The sequence below is a fragment of the Xenia sp. Carnegie-2017 genome, unplaced genomic scaffold (genome assembly GCF_021976095.1).
Source record: "Xenia sp. Carnegie-2017 unplaced genomic scaffold, XeniaSp_v1 HiC_scaffold_2, whole genome shotgun sequence".
In the NCBI taxonomy this organism is placed as follows: Eukaryota; Metazoa; Cnidaria; class Anthozoa; order Malacalcyonacea; family Xeniidae; genus Xenia; species Xenia sp. Carnegie-2017.
The window spans coordinates 309065-323247 of NW_025813482.1; the positions used below are offsets into that span (position 1 = coordinate 309065).

Below are 14183 nucleotides of genomic sequence, written 5' to 3' on the forward strand. Positions count from 1 at the left end.
ACTTCCACTTGTTATAACATTGCACATTTTGCGTTATTCGTGTAATAAAAATCAATGCCCAACATAAAGTTTTAATTAGAGCCATAGAAAAAGGCCAAAAATTGTAAAATTGAACTTATTGTGACGTTTGGTTTTTACTCAAGACATCTTCAGACAATTAATAAATAGGATGTTAAGACAAGATATTATATTTACAAAAGGTGTTAAATTACTGCTAAAGGAGGCGGTGTCAAATGGATTATATGATAAAGAAGTTAGGAAGTAAAATAAAGTAAAATTAAAACAGCTTAAGAGTAATGGAGCTTCCTTGCACGTTAAGTGAAGGCTTGTATTTATTGATTAGAAGGCTCTCGTGAATGGAGAGCTCATAGGAATCGTTAAATAAGGAGATTATTTTTAAGTCGTCTAAATTGAGGGTGTGTCCAGTTGCGTTAACGTAAGCAAAAATGCTCGATAACGCAGGGTGAGAAACTTGGTTGCCTGTCAGGGGGGGGATATTCCCAAGTGCTCCGAAAATCTGGTGTGTAGATGACGTGTGGTTTGGCCCACATACGAGGCGTTGCAGCTTCGAAACTTGAATAAATAAACTACAACAGATCTCAGAGGTTTGGGAATTTTGTTCTTAAAGGAGAAGAAAGAAGAGATACGTTGGGAAGGGCGGAAAACAAATTGCCATTGACTTGTGTGCGAATTTGAAGGGAGTGCATCCCAGTGAAAGGAAGACAAAAATATATGAGCATTTTGTGAGCAGTCAAGAAAGATGGTTTTGGGGCAAAGGTGTTGTCAAGGAAGTGACGTGTGATTTGGTCAATTATACGTGAAGGAAAACCGTTTTTGATGAGTGACTTTCTGGTAAATTCGGATTTCTTCAACAAAGAAGAAAGAGTCTTTGATGATGAGATTGCTTATAGTGAAGGGTTTTACGAGTGGGATGAAAAACTTTGCTAGTTTAAACGAACAGTGATAAATGGAAAAAACAAATAGCCTAAAAGAGTATGTTGCATGGCTAGAACGTAAAAAATAATCGCACTAACCTTACAACTCTTGTCACCTTCGACTCCAGTAAAGGTGTTGGAAAAAAGGGAAATAAGCCAGCAACCAAGCGAAGAAATGGAGATAGAAAAAAGAAAGACAATGATTCGATAATGATTGTGTATCGAATAAATAAGAGTAATTTGCAATCACAGCAACATAAGCCACAATCTACAGGGCAATATTATTTTCAACAGCAGCAAACACGACTCTTTGCTGTCAACCATAGATATATAGACAAAGATTGCTGACGCATACATATTAGGTAAGGGCCTCATGAATAATCCAATTTAGCGGCTCAACAGGGCAAAAGATATATAGATTTTATCATGAAAAGGATTTTTTGTAGTTTTGCCAATGTACTGTTTAAAGTTCATTCAATCAAGTTTTATAAAAAAGAAAAACAAACTGCAATTATTTTCAGCATATATTTCAGTGAATTCGATAAAAAGTCGCGAAATTATCCACCGATAAGACATATGTACAGTTTGTGTAAAATGGTCAATTCATGCATTTTATTGCCAGAAATGTAATGCTATGTTAGCATATCGCCTCTCGATCATGTATTGAAGCATACATTCTGAGAGTGACCGAGGTTCAGTATTTTAATGACTTGTAGAAATTGCACTCCATAGCTACTTGAATAATCATCCATCACGGAGTTAATACTAATACGACTGATAAACAGATCACCTTTGACTGAAAACCGTAGTGAAGTAAAACAATACAAGCTAGGTGGCTAAAAAAAGAAGAGGATGAGGAATAATTTACAATGTTGAAGGTAGTGCCTTGAGTATCCATAAGTTAAGTTTTAAGCAAAGCTTAAAATTTTAAACAGTCAATGCGTTGTCCATTGTTCAAACGAAATCAAGCACCCAAAATGATTATTCAATACATGACAATGATGACATTCATACAAATCACCACCCGGAATATGTTTTTCTAAGAAAAGATGTATGTCACTGGAGGCCCGGATGCCCTTTGTTAAATTCCAGAAATCGACCAAGAAAGTAATCTTGCAGTAACTTACAGACTATTTGATGATGAGTTTGATATAAACTTAAAAATTTGATATCCCCACCCATTTAGCTCTGTGGCACTCAATGTATAATTGGATGTTATCTTTTACAAGGGTACAAGACGTTGTACTTGTTGGAGCTTGGATTCATTTGCTGTTTTTTTGTATTATATATGTTATGTGGCCTACCAAAAACTTATAATTATTCCTTCAAAGTTCTGTGTAGGTCAAATTTCAATTGAGATACTTTTTGACGGGATGTAGGAAGGAGGGAAGGGATAGTACCGTGTACATCTTTCATTTCGTAAATAGTAGACTTGTTAACATGCAAAAGCTATGATTTCAATAATAGCTACCTCCAAGAATAATTTTAAATGTTAAAAAAGTAATGGCGCCGGCAAGGGGGGAAAACTGTCCCAGCCCAAATATTTCTCACACCATAAGGTCTTTATATATGACGCTTGAAAATGTCAGTGACATCAAACAATTCGTGATATATGTAAGTGACATTTCGAGGGGGTTTCTGAAAATTGGAGAACCTAAGTACGTTAAGTCAACTATTTAAAAAAAGTGATTGGAGCAATACAACTTTTTGGTGAACTACATGGTTACAACGTAAGTTAATTCGAAAACTATTCTCATACCTTAGGCATGCTATTTTATTTAACATGAATGTATAAGCACAACCCTGTTATAACCATGCACTTGCAAGTCACACAAAACTGAACAAGTTCTAGAACAATATTTAGTCTTACAAATTAATCAACTACTAAACCACGAGGCAAAAGAAGTCATCGCTTAATACAACAGCAGAAATAGACCTTAGTCTCGATTGTTGATCCACATTCCGGAAAATGTGTAGCTCTCAAGAAAATAAAATAAAAAAAAGTGCGAAGATCATATTTTGATTTAATTTCAAACACCGCACTGCATATAACATTCTATCTCAAGAAGCTGTTATAAACTTGGGCTTTATAGCTTCCGGCTTTTCAAATTTCACATTTCGAGAGTTTATACAGAGGCAGACTTTCTCATTTTGGCTTTACCAATCCTGCTCTAAATTCCTGAACCCAATGCTGACAGGCATAAAATCTTTTTCGATTCTATTTCCACAGAAACGCAACCAAAAGAGCTTTCACTTTTGAGTGCAAAAAAGTCACGTGTGTGGTGGTCATTGTTTTAGTAACCAGATTCCTTGAAAACTTGAGCAAAAATATAATCACTGTAAAAACTAATTGGTTAAAATAACCATAAAAATTGGTTACTCAGATGCATTTAACCACTTTAACCAATCATATGGTTATGTTAGCCAATCATTTTTTACAGTGATAACATGGTACTCGTATTCGGTATTATATGGACGCATTTACACCGTTTCAATCCAAGAGTTTCTGGTAATAGTAAGTATTTCGTCTTTAGTATTATCTCCGAGTATATATACTATAGCCAATATATTGCCTAGAAATATGGATTATATATGTAACTGCGTGAAAGCATTATTGATAAAGCGCATTTTGTCGTATTTATTAGATTATGTATGTATAAGGACATTTGTCAGATGTGACTGTTTGTAGTAAAATGAGTGCCGATAGAATAAAGATCTTTCATTTATTACTGTTGTGTATAGCACACAATCAATATTGCTTTTAGACCTCTCCGGATGTATAGACATCTATAGACATGGTTTTCATTTTTTCAAGTGGAAGCTTTGAGTGGAAGTTTTTAAGCATGGCTATCATTTTGTTAACAAAACATATTCCGAGAAGGGTAACTTTCTTTACGACACTGCAATTCAATGAAAAGGAACTTACAAGTCCAAAACGAGCTTTTCAATGCATCCAAAGACCAAACTCTTTTTCCTTGACACTAGTTGACTTTTTAAATAAAACACCTAAAAATGTAACAATAGAAAACCAAAAATGTCGAAACGCGCTTATTTGAATCATACCCTATTGGCAAAAATCAGCAAAAAATGGCAAATAATAAGTCTTTATATATATATTTAATGAGTTAATTGTTCCTTTTTTTTTCTAGTAAACGTAGTCTAAGTGAACCTTATATGAATATAACATATATAGTTTTAAGTGCATATTAACATTATTTAAAATACTGCATTCACTGGGAATATTTACTTCTGAGAAATAAGCTGTGACAAATGGAATGCGGGAATGATCAATCAGTTCTACGGCTTTGCTTGAATTTATTTTGGCATTTAGCAAGCTTTATCATAACAATAAAGATAAAACTAACAATTAATAACATCGATTTGAACTGATTGTGGTTACGAAGTTTATTGGTTCCCACGGAGAAATCTTTTAACTATCTATGAAAGAACTATATGGTTGCCATTTATGAATGCTGAGGTGGAACGTTTCATTCATAGCTCAATCAAATAAATATTCATGTTCGATTGAACTTCATACCAATCAAAAGTATTTCATAGTTCGTTTGTACGTTCATTACAGATAGGTCTGAAACTTGAGAATAATCTTTGCGGGGTGACAGACTATTTTGCCCGACATAAAGGGCGTAGCCATAGACTTACAAAATGAATAAGATAATTTATTGGACAGATATAGACATAGATAAAGCTCAAATTAGACAATTCATTTTTTCCCAAGACTTGACGATTCATTTTGTAAACATTGATAAAATTACGATCTCAAGCGTTGACTAAACATATGAATAGAAAACTACGTGGAATTTTATTAAAAGCAGAAAACATCAATAGCTACATGTATGCAATTCAAATCTATTTTTAAACGAGCAATAAAAGCATTAAAAAATTAAAAAATAAAGTTTTGAAATTTTAAAAGAAAATTTGAAGTTTCAGTTTGTGTTTTTTTAAAAAAAATTCTATACAATATAACTGTATATACTAGGGGGAGGAGTACTTTATTCTGCCAAGCAGTCATTTCAGCAAAAACAGGTCGTTTGGCGTCTCCTTTATGGCGTCATTTCCACTGTTTACCATCATCTTTAAAGCCAACACTGATGCTTTTCGTCAGAGCTCTGTTGGTATGATCATCGTCTTTACCATTGAATTCTATTATTGGGGGATGATTTACTTAGCTCATTCAACCACACGCAAAGTTGTTGCGATTAATTTGTTGTGAATAATAGACTATTGCTAGGGCCGTAATCAGAACCGGGATGGTGTTAATTCATATATTCATTTCCCCCCTAACAATTTCTTTTTAAAAGAAATTTAATTTCAAAAAAAATCAATGCAGGGATATATTGGCTATAACAAATCTCTACAGGAAGTCAAAAAGAAGAACTCTAAATTTTCTGGTACCAATCGGTAGTAATAATAATCATCCCCGATTTTACGTCAAAGCTTCTCAATCTTTCATGCTCATTGATGTTATGAAACTCAAACAGTTTGTACTATAGCGCTTTCTTAAATAATAAAATGGAGACTTTGGCGTGGTGACAAATCTGAAAATCAGGTTTGTGACCTGAATAAATTGGTGAAGCTTGGCGAAAGATTCGCTCCGTGGAAAGCGGATGTTGATAACACCTTTTTCTTATTTCGTAACGACTTTTGCCATTCAACTTGGTATTTGCAATCTTTAAAACTATTTTTAGATTTGTCACCACGACAAAATCTCTATTTTATTATTTTAGATCGAGTTTGTCACAGATCGCTACCCAAAATTGAGTATCGAAAACGCTCAAAGAAAGAGAAGGACCGAGAAAGGAGTTCAACGAGTTCGAATTTTTAGTAAAGATGAGCCCGTTCCAAAGTAGTGAAAAAAGTTGTGGAGAACACAAAAGTTGTGGAGTCCCTTATGATTTCTTTGTGCGAACATTGGAAAGAGTATAAATAGTTTCAACTGACGCAAGTTGAAAATCATATGTTACTACAAAAGAAAATGCTATGTACTTTCCTGTTGGGCTTTTGGTAAAGACCCTGTTTTATGCTGTGAATGCAGTGCGCTAGAAAGCAATCATGAAGAAGCCGACACCCGTATGCTTTTACACGCCAAGCATGCAATGACCACTAACGTTGCTGTTATTATTAGGAGTCCAGATACAGATGTCTTCATGCTTTGTGTGGCAATGCAAAAAAACACCTGGGTTCAAAGGACTTATTTTTTTATTAATTCGCACAGTACATATTAATTCAGTTACTGTCGCCACGAACGAAGAATTTTGTCGCTGCTTGCCAGGCTTTCACGCGTTTTCAGGTTAGCATTCCAATGTGAGTATTTTGATGGGAGTAGTTAGAGAAATGGCTCATTCTAATCATTGCGTATTTTTCTACTAAGTTTTAAAATATCAGAGTACCTAATACTAAAGCATTGACGTTTGCTTTGCATTTAAGAAGTGACTGTACGAGCTCTTTTTAAGGTCAAAGGGAAGGTCAAAGCACGGAAAACGCCAACTGCTCAACCTGCTCATCCTCGCTCCAGACTCCCGTCTTGATTGCGTAGACTGTCATCGTAAGACGGGTGTTCAAGCGTTTAAGCATGCGATGTTCATGTGGAAAAGCTGACCTACTCCGCACGGATTTATGTTCTTGTGTGAACAGCGAAAACACATTTGCGAAGGCAACGAACAGAGGTCCAAACTAGAAGATTCATACAGCAAAAGTACTGATGGGGATTTAATTAGACGACATTGACGAATGTTAAATCAAAAATATAACACTAATAAATAATTTTTTGTGAGATGTGTGACATTCAATAGTTTCTACTGTAATTTTTCATATTTCCCACAACAAACATTGAATAAAAGTTACCAACTATGCATCCTGCACTTGTATTTATGTAGAATATTGTGGATGCTTGTATTGCCTTTAATGTGCGGAACATTAAATTCTGTATTGCGTTTTTTTGACCAAGTTGATTTATGTTTTTGTCGAATACGATAGAGGCAAAATTTAAACCTAACCCACCATGTATTTAGCACGCAAAGCTTTTCAATTAGAAAGGAAATAATGATATTATTATGTTAGAATTTTCGATTGAATTATCATCAAAATGTAAAAAGTGTACAACACGAAGTATTCCCAGATGGTCACCCATCCAAGTACTAACTTCGCCCGACAAGGCTTAACTTCGGTGATCAGACGAGAACCGGTGATTTCCTTGTGGTATGGTCGTAGACATTCACACGTATTATTTTACTAAATTTAATCTTTATTGTTTTGTACATTTTATTTTATACCAGTTCAGTTTGATTATTTTTTGATGACCATAAATGACTTTTTAAATTGGTCGAAGAAATATGGGCCATCCAACACAAGGAATTTAGTCTGATACTTGTGAAAATGACTTTCAACGGATATTTTGTGAAATCAACAAAGAACCTTGATTAATTGGTTTTCATTTGTTGTACGTCCTTACCCTTCACCATTCATACATTCATCATACAAAAATTGCTCATGTTGGCTACATTCAAGGTTTTACCTTCATGTTGGTACTTAGTAGTAAGTGAAAGTACAGCCCACCCAGGCTTTGAGCTGGTTATTGCTCATGGTTATGTGTTACCATCATGAAGACTTTAGAGACTACCTGCAGATACCATCACTGAAATTAATACATACAAAGTCATCTCCATAAGCATTGGCTCTAGCCAAGAAAAATATTAAACGCTTTACTTAAGCAGCTCTGAACTCTGGACATAGTCAAAACATGGTTTATTAGACTATTATAAAATTTACATTTATTATATTGAAAACACTCAGATTTATGCACGTTTATTTTCTGTATGGTTAAATAACAATGACAAGAAAAAATTAGATATACAGACTTGCAATATATGCTATAATATTAAGCTAACATAAGTCAATTGAACAAAAAGCACCATAACAAGTTTTCACAAGCAAACACCTTATTGTGTTGAATAAAGGAATAGATTATGGTTTAAGTACCTTGAAAGAACGGTAACACAGAAAGAAAAAATTTAGCAGAGTTATAGTGGAGTGGAAATGGGTATCAGTGTTGCTAGATGGGTACCCTGCAAACCCGCCCGAGCTACCTTTAAAAGTAGCCCATAAATACCCCAATTATATTTTGCAAGAAATAGCCCAAATTTGCATCAAAACAAGTAAAACTAGCCCAAGTCTGTTGAAAATATTTAATTTAAACCAAACTACACATTGATATCGTATATCGCATCGTTTGCGTCTTCTGTACTTTCATACATTTCTGAAGTAAACCTAGATATCATTTGAGGCCAAGGAGTGAAATTGTTGCAGCAAATTTTTTGCGTTGCCATATATGATTTCACGTTCAAGAGATTCTCTAGTAGCGATTGTCCCATTCGATTTCTTAGTTTGGATTTTAGCAAAGCCACCAGAGAAAATGCTCTTTCAACTATTGCGTTGCTAAAAGGAAGAGCCAAATTAGAAAGTGCAAGGCTTCCCAACTCTTGAAAATCGTGATCCCCAGAAGCATCAACATGATTAATGACGTCAATCCAAAATTGCTCAATCTTCTGGTCGTTGACATCAATCCACTGGATTGAACCAATGCGACTATATTGTTGGTCAAGTTTACCTAAATCTCCAGAAAATAGTGGAAGAAACGACAGGTCTTGAAGAGATCGTTTCTGTTTGCCTGTATCAACAGTTGGACTTAGATCAGCAGTAGACTCAAGCCGCTCCACATTGCATGGCAACCTTTGCTTCATTTGCCTGAGCAACTCAACTAGAAATTGTTGACATCTAGATTTGATTACATCAACCTTTTCAGAAGTTAAATTTGATTCCGCCAATGCCACTTGAAATAAAATATCAAAGTCGACCGCAGAAAGAGGCAAATGATTTCTCTCATCCTCTATGTCGTAAATGAGAATCGAGCACCATGTTGTAAAGGTCACAGGCTTCATAGTACGGAAAAGAAACGCTTTATAAAACTCATAACATAAGTGAGGAGTTGCAACGGGTTAGCAGAATCTGGCTGAAACAGCTTATTTACTCGGTTTAATTCTTTAAGGATAGGCTGCAGAAAAATTAGATATAATGTATTCTCCATGTCACTATACATTTGAAAAGTAATTCTGCAGTGTAGTTGCGATCTTCATCTTCGGCAAGCTGAAAGTGTAGTTTCAGTTCGTCAAACTGTTGGAGTATTCGGTCAACACATGCAGAAATAGATAGCCAACGTGTGTCGGAGAGCTTTAAAATCTTCAAAGGTGCTTCCCCCACGTTGATAGTATCAGGCGATACTTTCGTTGCCTAGAAGTGCTATGAGAAAACCAGTTGTGCGTTTCTGACACCATGAACTCCACATTCCGGGGCATTACTTTAAGAGCATGCGAGGAACAAAGTTGGATAGAATGAAAAATGCATCTTATATGTATTATGTTAGGGCATAGTTCACGAAATTTTGTGATTACAGAATTGTTCCTTCCACACATTGTGTTGCACCCATCAGTGGCCAAGCCTATACACTGCTTGATATCAAGTTCCTTTGCTCTCAAAAATTCAATTATGGCTTGAAAAATGGCCTCTGCCGTTCCTGATTCAATAGACAAAAGTCCAAGGAAGCTTGTGAGAATCTGTTGTTTGGCTATGCTGTAATATTTAACCATAAAGTACAGTTGTTTTTCATTGCCAATGTCAATGTTTCATCTATAATAAGTGAATAAGGGATATCGACCAATTCTTGAAGTAGCTGTTCTAACATTGCTGGTCCTGACAGACATTTAATCAATGCAGTACACTTTGTTCTGTGGAGTTTAACATCTTTCCCTGAGACATCTTTAAATAACTCGCCAAGATGATCCACGGTGTTTAAGCTAGAATGACACGCGATGTGGGCAGCAATCTTTATCTCTGTAAATTTTAGAGAACTGTCTACTTTTTTACTTTGACAACCTAACTCAAATAAGGTTCTTGAACTGGAAAAAGGTTGCTTGTTGCGCTTATGTTTCTCAGTTTTTGCATGGGAAACTAGATCCCCATGATGTGCTCGAATTTGAGTTTTGCAGTACTTACAATATGCTTTTTGGTCATCTCCTGTTACACTCAAAATCCATTCTTTCAAGATTTCTTCCTTTTCCCGGTCTTTACAATACTTTTTCTGGTATTTTGCCCACTTTCCCATGTTAGATTAGCACAATTGCTGTTTACCACGACAAAAACAAAAACACGAGGAGGCTAGATCATCAAATTTTTTTCCAGCCCAAAAAATCCCGCAAAAAGTTATTCCCAGCCCAAAAACCCGCAACCCGCAACCTCCCAAAATTTCCCGCAAACAGGCTTATAAACCAGCCCAATTGGGTGGGAAAACCACCCATTGGGCAACATTGATTGGTAGTAACTTCTGAAAATTACCAACGTCTGCCGATAAATTGGTTAAGAGGAGAGGGGGTCGGTCAGTCATTAAGTCAAATTCATAACTCTCATATATATGTTTTAGGGCAAGTTGAATTGAGTTGTGTTAGAATCATAATGATTTGTCTATAAATTACTTTATGTGAAAGTGTGCTATATATAAGTATAATGGTAGTTTACAATAATTGAAAATGTCGAGCAACTCATTGATGACAATCCAGGGAGATTCAGAATGTCAATAAAAAACGGGTATAATTCATTTTGTTCTAGTTGTGCAGAAAAACACGAATGTCGCTGCTCACCGAGGAACGTACACGAAGTACTCACCTTTTCACAAAGGACATAGGGCCTCGGTGAACCAAACGTGTTAAGCTGACCTTGATGCGGAACACTTTGACTCTTTTTGGTTTGGTGGGAATCTAAAGCCTGGTTTCTATATAATCGTCTCGATCGTCAGTCGTCTGAAAGCGTGCAGGGATGATTAGAGCGTTTTTATGGAAACATTTTCGAGACGATCGAAACGAACGAGGCGATGAAGGCGATTACAATCGTCTGGATAGAACTCTGTTCTTGAAATGATTGCGTGTGATATCGTCCCTGCACGCTTTCAGACGACAGACCATCGAGACGATTACATGAAAACCGGGCTTAAGCGTCAAACGACCTCCACTTGTTGACTGAGAGAATTCTTTGGTTATCGTAGATGGTCAGGGACAGTGGCGTGGTGGCAGGGGGACGGAGCCCCCCCGGCTGTTGATTTCTGGAGGGACGCAGAAATGAATATGAGTCAAGAAAAATAAATTGAAGCAGAACAGTTATTTCCACAGTTATAATATACAGTTAATGAAGTTAACTTTAAAGTAAATGGTTTGAACCCAGGAGTATGGTTCGTATAAGTCCCTGGCGGTTTTTTGCGTAAAAATTAAAAAACCTAACATGGCTAACTGAACATTTATAACGATTCTTGTATTACCTGTTTTTGTTTTTTCTATCGTTGTCACTCAGCTATAAGTTACTGGTTATCAATATATTACTTCATTTGTCCCACGCCATTGCAAAAAGGAACGAAGAATGAACGTACTAGTTACCATGGTAATTCTACTTTTAGCCCTGTCAGCAGGGCTGACCACTGGGGCTGACATGTTTACATGGGAAAAACGGTAGTCCTAGAACATGCATATATAGGCACCGAAGAGGGGTGCCAACAAATGTCGATAATAAGATCAGCTAAGGAGAAGAGATTTACAAAAATATCACAGCAAATCGTGAAAATGTAATGCAACTTTTTACATTTTCAACCTTGTCGTTATTCCTTTATTTGCAATTGTTTTCAGTAGCTTAATGTTCCAAAGTTGCGTTTTCCATTGTTATTTTGTTGAACAGACTTGTTTGCTTCCTCTGTTAGAGAAAAATTGTCTGTTTGCTCATTTTTTGGAAATTTAGAAGGGCGATACCACTGATAGGTCATACCTCAACCAAGTCTTAACTCTTCTGGTCATGGCATATTTTCTTTCTCTGTTAATAATTCTTGCGGGATTATATATGGAACTGTTCTTATGTAGTACTATAAACAGATTTTTTAGTAGAGTACTTGCTGACTCTGAGTACTCGAATAGAATTAAAAATCTAAAGCGGATCTCTTTAAAAATTTTGTTACGTCGGTTCTTACAAAGAATTAATACTTAAGCATACGGAGGAAGACAGTTTGTTTTGGATGTAGTTGAGAGATTTGAGTGAAAACATACGATAAATGAAATAAATCACTCATTTAATTTACTTTAAGAAAAATAAATTTTATCTTTTCTTTTGTGGAAATAAAGCTATTTTAGCTGTTTTTGGTATCTGCTCGATTTACTACATTTAGTATAAAGTATTCAAGCTTGCCCATTTGTTCTTTCTGATCCAAGGTTTACCGTAAAATTGTACTGTGTGTAAAGTCAATCAGAGAATGGCAATGAATCCAATACACAACATAGTACATGCGACAGTGTGAACTGAGAAGCGTCTGTCTTCGTACAAAGACCAAGCCTAAGTGATTTTCCATCAGCACATGGCCTAATCATAAGAAAATGTTCCTAAATTTCAGAAATATTAAGTCAAAACATTCAACACAAAAATTGACTTGAACTATATTCCCTGTTGTCATATATTTCAAGCAGAACTAAACATGAGCTCAATTAATCGATTATACAAACGAACAATCTTCTTCTTCACAAAACTTCATGAAAAACTAACATCGAAAGCCAAGAATTTGATCTAATGTAGACCGAATGGCGATGACAAACATCAATTTCAAGCAATCAGTACTAGCATCTCGTGTACTTGGTGCGATGAGCTGTCTGCCATTAGACCAATTCAGTATTATTCGTATTGATTACACATTGCTCGATTTACTCACACAAACTTACAATATTTTGTTGGTGAATTTAATCGATTTAACCGATTTATCGGTTGTGTGAACGACATCTCAGATACGTCAGAAAACTGTTTTGAAACACAACTATAGCAAAAATGGCAGTCAGTAAGAAAAAACCCTTTAAAAGTGGCGAGAAATCTAAATGACGTCATTTTCTTGTGCAAAGCTTGTGAGTGCAGTCACTTGACATGCAATCGAAGTTTAAACTGGGGTCATCGAAAAATGCAGAAAGGACTAGACAATTGCTGGGTCATGAAACTAAAGAACATTTTCAAATTTTGAACAATTTTTGGGTAATTAATATTAAATATATAATTTTATTTGAATTATGCCCGTTGAATCTACTTTATTTCTTAGCCAAATATTTTTGTTGGGTACCTACGTGTGCGCATTGCGTACCTATTTTTGACTTTCCCGCCATCCATTTTGAAAATATTTTTCTTCTATTCAAAATTGCGGTCAAATTATTATGGCGGGGAAGCATATGGGGCTAAGTTCATAATACATACGATTAAGTAATGAAATCATACTCGGCCAAAGTCGGACACATTGGTCGGCCACTGTAGCTGAACATCCGGGAAACGATTTTGCCCCCCACCCCCCTTGACTCTTACATAATGGACTCCGTCGATTTCGACGTATGAGGGTTCCACGAAGTGGAAAATCCTGGTTACTGAAATTATAGTGAAAGCAGCTGACCAGACTACAATCACTCGTACCCTTCACGCAACCACAACGATGATATCAGCGTGACACCGTGTGACAAGGCTGCAACAATGCAGATGCAGGTACAGTCCATCCGACGACATAGTTTCCTCTACCAAATTTCCCTCACATGGCTTTGGTCAACCCGGGCTAGGTTTACAGACACATTGCCAAATGTGCCACGAGCCGGGATTGAACCCGCGCCGTCTGGCTTACAGCTCACGCCATTAACCATTCAGCCACTCGCCCTTAAAACCTAACCCTAACCCTAACCCTAACCCTAACTCTGTCCCCACCCCAAAATATTGGTTTTCTATTGCAGAGCCACCAATGAGTGCCTTCGATGGAGAGTCCAGGATACAACCCACTTAAATGTGTGAGGTATAAAGTGTCCTTATTCAAACTGTTCTTAAAAAAATATAAAAAATTTCCTTTATTAATTTCAGTTATAAGTGACAATAGCACTACTCTTGATTATAAATAGTATGAACGTTAAGACTTTACAAATGCACATAAATAGCTTATGAGTTATGAAAAACGGCACATTGCAATGTTTTTAAATATCAAAAGCAACTTTGATGTTGAAATTTATTACCTTCAACAAAAAGTCAATTTTTATGCAAAAAAAGCACTTCAGCTTGTTGGCCTTTTACGGGACGCGCCCTTTCCCCCCCGGTTCGTACGCTCGTGATCAGAATAATTTATTTATGGCATTTACTAAA

General features: G+C 36.0%; 1 non-coding gene across 1 annotated transcript; it reads right to left on the minus strand.

Annotated features, from left to right (window-relative positions):
- Window positions 1-7046: 7046 nt before the first annotated feature.
- On the minus strand, window positions 7047-7165 carry LOC124440854. Its single transcript, XR_006946782.1, has one exon. It is a non-coding gene; the product is annotated as a 5S ribosomal RNA (ribosomal RNA).
- Between the last annotated feature and the right edge of the window lie 7018 nt (window positions 7166-14183).